The 6,397-nt window shown below is 37.5% G+C and overlaps 1 protein-coding gene across 4 annotated transcripts in view; it reads left to right on the top strand.

Annotated features, from left to right (window-relative positions):
• LOC110116287 (tubulin-folding cofactor E) overlaps positions 1–6,397 on the top strand; it is a 71,809-nt gene that overhangs the window by 10,964 nt on the left and 54,448 nt on the right. The gene's annotated exons all lie outside the window — the stretch shown is intronic.

Below are 6,397 nucleotides of genomic sequence, written 5' to 3'. Positions count from 1 at the left end.
ATTAACACTTGGTTTGATGTTCAAGATGAACGCCCCCCCCCCCCCCCCCCCCCGCCCCCCCTCTCAAAATGCAGCCACATGAAATGCTTCAAATTCTTTTCCGTATTTTGCTTGTTTTCTTTGGCTATGTGGGCTTATTTATGGCTGTATCTCTTTATTGGGGCTTGGCCCATTTTCCCTTATAATTTCCTTATCTATTAAATGAGTTTTAAACTACACATAACTTGAATACAACCCATCATAAACAAATCCAAGAACATAGCTTTAAACATATAAACTTTTACATAGAATACATTCATGCTCACAAACTCATTCTAGTTGATCTCCCCAAGTGAAATATTTATGAGGGTGTATGAGAGTTTTCATTTCACAAAAATGCAAGGATATCTAAATAACAGGAAAAGGATAAACTCTACCCAACTTCACTTGAAAGATTAATCATCTATACTATCATCATTCTTGTAGAAGAAAGAAAGGGAGAGGAGCAACGGAAAAGAGAGGAAGAATATAGAGAAAGAAGAGGACAAGGTAAGAGGAGAAGATGTTGTAGAACGGAAACGAATTGGCTTTGCTACGGAGTGGATCTCCTCCTCCAAAATCTGAAAAATCAAACAGCTGTATGGCTTAGGAAATCCAAACAACAACTATACGAGAGCATTGTGACAGGCAAGTATGAGGATTCTGGCAGAAGTACACTGACTTTCCCTTTGATGGAATTTTCCTGGACAGCAGCAATTTGGAAGTTCACGGTGCTGGGAACAAATAAAGCCTTGCCGGGAAAATCTCTGGTTGCAATATTAATAGATGGAGATTTGATTTAGAGGAGGGAAACGTAAATAGGAAACCTGAAATTGAATTCAGCCAAGCTGAACTAGGTTGGGTGGGGAAATCTGAATTGATTTAGATTTTCCGAATTTAAATTGGGATTTTGTAATTTTCAAATTTGAAAATTTGAAATTAGGCTTAGGAGGAAAATTAGGAATTAATTGGGGCCTATTTGGAGCCATGAAATTAAGCTTTAATTAAGGGGAGGAGTAAGGAGTGGCCGGCATGGGAGAGAGGGAAGATTTTGTTTAAAATAAGTGGTCCCCCACGTGAAATAAACAAGACTAAAATCAAATATGGAATATGAATTTCAAATTTGCTCTAAGAAAAGAAATTTCCTAAATGGCCTGAAGCATTAGGAAACGTTAGGAATTTTAAACAGTTTAATTGGATTCTACAAAAAACGCAACTTTCTGAAATCTGATTTCAGATTTTTGCTCTCATAAAGAATTTCCTAAATATGGTCTAAAAGCATTCGGAAACGTTAGTAATTTCTACATTAATTCGGATTCTAAAAAAGCGCAACTTTTCTAATGGCTTGGGATCAATTAAGGAAAGAAATTGATGCACCTGAAATTGAATTTCAAAATTTTGGAGAAGGTTGGCCGGCGGTTGGTGTTGGGGTGGTGGGGAGTTAATGAGAAAGGGGAAGCTAGAAATTTTCTAAAAAAAAAAAAAAAAAAAAAAAAAAAAAAAAAAAAAAAAAAAAAAAAACTCCAGCTGAGAGCTCCAAACTACAAACAACAAAGGCACGACAACTCAATACTATTTTTATATAAGATTCAAGAAAGTAGAGGAGAAATGAAATTCAAGGAAGCATAAAAGCACCTCAACATTTACCAACTCTTTCTAGCTAAAAATGTCTCCAACAACACAAGTGACATTGCATTGAATCCATAAAACAAGCAAATAGTTTTTCAACCTCCACACTATATATCGCCAAACGTCCTAAGAAGGCTTTCGACCCAATTTTATGAACTTGCTCGCATGCCAAACATATAACACTTGCCAAAGTGATTATAATTATCAATGCATTTATTAGTTAAAAAGAATCACAAGAATCTTACATATATATATTTTAAAGAAAGGTTACTCAAAGATAATATAAACTATTTCTCCAACAAGAAGCCTACTCCATAGAAAATCCATGTCAATACCAAACTAAACATGGATCTTTCAATAAGCGGATGATAAAAAAATAAAACAACCCGAGGATTGCTCTAACTACACATATTTTCATAAAAGAGCTTCAAGAATGGTGGTAAGAGAAATGAACCAAACACAACTCATCATCAATCATTAAATACTTATTCCACTTTTCACATTTCCAAGGAAGAACGTGTCTCCTTAATTTTTCACTATGATGCTTTCTCAAATATGGAAAAGAAACAACCAAACATGTCATTCACAATTGAATATTTCCAAAAAAAATGAATCGACGAAGTTATGTGAAGACTTGATATGATCGCAAGCCTCTTGCTCATGCATTCCTTTCTCTTTTTTTTTTTAGTTGACATTACCACATGTATCTTCCATACCTATTTTGACAATGAATAACATGGCTTCTCATGATCCCTAATAATTTATACATGGAATTTCAAATAAGCTATCATATGATGCAACTCATGAATAAGTATAGATCTCATGTATAAGGTAACCAAACGAGTTCTCTTCCAAGCAACATAAATCAACGCATATTTTGTCTACATATTTATCTTTTCCTAGTAAGCATTATTACGAACGCCTTGCATACCCTTGTCAAAGAATACTATAATTTCCTATATTCTATACATGAGTTTTAAACTACACATAACATGATACAACCCATCCATAAACACAATCCAAGAACATAGCTTTAAACCATATAAACTTTACCATAGAATACATTCATGTTTCACAAACTCATCTAGCTTGATCTCCCAAGTGAAATATTTATGAAGTAGGAGAGTTTCATTCACAAAATTGCAAGGAATCATCTATAACAGATAGGATAAACTCTACCCAACTTCACTTGAAAGATTAATCATCTAACTATCATCATTCTTGTAGAAGAAGAAAGGGAAGAGGAGGAGCAAAGTAAAGAAGAGAAGAATGTAGAGAAAGAAGAGGACAAGGTAGGAGGAGAAGAAGAATAAGAATGAAGAGAAGAATGAGAAATCACCTTCCCGAGGGAAAGAGACTGATGTAGATGGGGGTGGGGGGGGGGGGTCAAACCCAAAAAAAATTGGTTTTGATTTCCCTTGAGCTTGCCAGCTCATTAATTTTTGAGCTGGAATTTAGCTCATTATGAGCTGGTTTTTAGTTCATTTATTGAACTAAGAGTTAGCTCATTATGAGCTATGTTTTTAGTTCACTTATTAATTTATTAGTAGCTCATTATTTTTGTCTCTTCTCCTTCCTCTTGTCTATTCGTTTCTCGTGGCTGGCTCTTAGGTTCCTGTGCCTTGGCTCCTTGGTTCCCATGGCTGCCTCCTTGGTTCCCACGGCTGCCTCCTTAGTTCTTGCGGTTGCCTCTTCGGGTTCCTGGCTGGGCTGCTTCCCGTGGCTTTTGGGGGGCTTTTCCCGTGGCTTATGGTGCTTTGTTTCATGGAGTTGACTGTTGGCTTTTCATATTCCCTATTTAAATAAGTTTTTAAATTAATGTTGTGGGGCTGTTTGTATTCCCCTCTCATGCCTATATATAGAGTTGTTTTGGATGTTTTATATATGATATATGATATATTATGTGATTTTTGGAGATAAAACCTGCGGGTTTGTTGTTTGGAAAAGCTTGCGAGCTTTGTCCAACTTCCCTCTTTCCTTCCCTCTTTGAGAAAGCTTGCGAGCTTGTCTCCACTTCGTCTTGGCTTCTAACCTCTTTCTTCTCGCCGCAGGTGACCACCCCACCTATATCATTCTTCTCAACATTTGGCAAGCAGTTTTAGGAAAGTTGTTGTCTTTATTGTGTTGTTTGTAAGAGTCAAGTTTGTAAGTCCTTTATTTTATATAAGTAAAGTTTGTTTTGTCTAATTTGTCTTCTTTTTATGTTTTTTCTATTATCTAGAAAGTTTGTAATTTTCTAGCAAAAATTTGGGGCCCAAATTTTTGCTTACATCAGAGACAGGTGGCTAGGGCAAGGAGTCGGGCTTGCGGCTTCTCCAGACTCACCGAACAAAAGAGAAGAGGAAGGTCTGGCTCTAGGGCTGTTCGAACCAGGGAAGTAGGGAGGAAGCGACTTCGACCTGGGCTTCCACGCAAACAGAGCGGGAGATGGTGAGGAGGGCGTCGGGTCTGGTCTGATCCAAAGGAGATGGAGAGATCACGGAATCAGAGGCAACTCCTTGCTTACGGACTAAGAGAATCGATGGAGGATGGAGGTTGCGACTTCCGACGTTGTGCGAACCACAAAGAAGGGAAAGAAGGAGAACCAAGAGAGCTAGGGGCTTCAGCCTCTTCAGTTCTGGAGAAAAGGGGAGATCCGTGCGAACGGGGGGGGGGGGGGGGTGGTGGGCGAAAGCCGAATGGTTATACCAGGAGAGTTGCCAGAGCCTGGGAGATAATCCGCTGCTTCGACCTTCTCGATCCCACCCTCATACATAAAAACAGGAACTCTGCAGCACTCGATACTCGAAGGAAAGCCAGAACCAGCCCCAAAATAGGAGGATCATGCGACTGGGGACTGCGGCAATGGCAGCATTTGAATTTCGGGGTGATCATAATCGTTGAACCCATTAAGCTGAATTTTAAGTTCAAATCAAACCCAGTTCGACTCAATTCGGGTTAACTTGGACTTGACTCGACTCGACCAAATTAATTCAATGAAAATCAAACTTGAATTGATGCTGATTCGGATTGAATTGAGCTCGACGAGGCTCGCTCAACTTGATCAAACGCGCTCGAAGGCAAATCAAGATAAAAACGAGGTCAACAATTATCATCATCATCATCATCATCATCACCACAATTACTCTTTTTGTCCTTATTTGTGTTTATATAAGTCATCTTAGTTAAATCACCAAAGAATAGTGAGAAGTTTGAATCTTCAAGCCACTCAGGTAATGCTTTTTGATAATAATAAAAAAAAAATCATTTTGAATATCAAATATTTCATTTATAGAATTTTTGACAAAAAAATTATACATGAAAAATTCATTGATTGAAAACTTATTATAACTTTGTCAAACTCTTTGGATTTACATGTCTTCGTTATCTTGTTTTCTTCATATTTTACAAAAGCATTCAAGTGAATACAAAATAAAATAGTTAAAGCATAATAAAATTAATAGGCAATGTAAGTTTTTGTTAATAAACAAATGCTTGGTCAATGATGTAATTTTTTTATTTAATTGGGGATAAAGCATCTAAAACAAAATTTTGATGAACTGCGCTTAAACATTATTCGTATCATTCGCAATTTGTTTTTAAATATATATTCCCGCAATTAAAATCATAACTTGCTTTATAACATATATAATTAATTATAATTTTCACTTTTTGATACTATTTTTCGTAGAAATTAATTTAATGAACTTTCTTAGCTTACTATATAAATTCGTAAGTCAGTACTTGTGAAATAGAAATACATACAAGTATTTGAGTTGCATAAAATCATGCTATAAATCTAATACCGACAACCACTAATTGCTCTCAGAACTTAGCCTAACGACACCTCTAAAAAATATCAACTTAAAAAACCTCTGACTGGTTGCTTGCTCAAACTTAGTTGAACGGGTGGTTGCTCGAGTGAATTTGATTGGGCTGGTGGTGGCCGGATGTACAAGGACTTTTTCCTTGCACCGAAGGATGTCAACTCCATGGGAAAGGTGATGTGAAACAATACATGCGAAAATGACTTTGCTTAAGGAAGTTTGTACTTGTAAATTTTAGAGAGCAATGTTAAGCAAAATCCTTTATTGATGTAAACGATAAGATAACATTAAGGTGATAAAATAGCTTAGGTCTAAACACATGCGAGAGGTTGAGATCATTAAATAGTCAACTAAGTCTTACTTTGCATACATGAGTGGTTTCAACGAGAAATTCCAATGCTAACAATAAGATTAGTATTATGAAGGGCCTCTCTCACAACTCATTCAAATACTAGGTTTAGCGGAGGCGATAGAACATGTGCTTTGTGAATCAAATTATAACCACGAGTAGAGTAAACTCAGAAGATAGAGAGTGAGTGAAGAGTTTACCAAAAAAAAAAAGAGTTATGAAGTTATGACGATGGCTGGAATGAAGGGGCAGCAGCCTTCAAACTTCTGGAACCACTCAGCAGCAATGGGAGTCTCTTCGGGCGGCTGAACATCACTAGATCTCCTCAGGACAGTAACTAGGACTGGTTCTGGACGGCTGGACAGCACCCTAGTTTGCTGTGGTCAACAGGATAGCAACCTATTGAGCTCAGGGAAACTTCTAGAGAGGAAGAAGGGCTGTCCCTGGGATCTGGACAGCAATAGTAGCTTCCGGGATGGCTGGACGTCGGTGGGCTGCTGCAGGAATTTCCAAACAGCAAATTGAGATGTTGGACAGCAGTTTTCCTGGAGCTTTGGAAGGGATTTGGGAAGGAAAAATCAGCCAACAGCTGCGG

Source organism: Dendrobium catenatum, unplaced genomic scaffold, assembly GCF_001605985.2.
Source record: "Dendrobium catenatum unplaced genomic scaffold, ASM160598v2 fragScaff_scaffold_601, whole genome shotgun sequence".
Lineage (NCBI taxonomy): Eukaryota > Viridiplantae > Streptophyta > Magnoliopsida > Asparagales > Orchidaceae > Dendrobium > Dendrobium catenatum.
The sequence above is the reverse complement of the archived record's forward strand: the minus strand, read 5'-3'. Positions and strand labels throughout refer to the sequence as shown.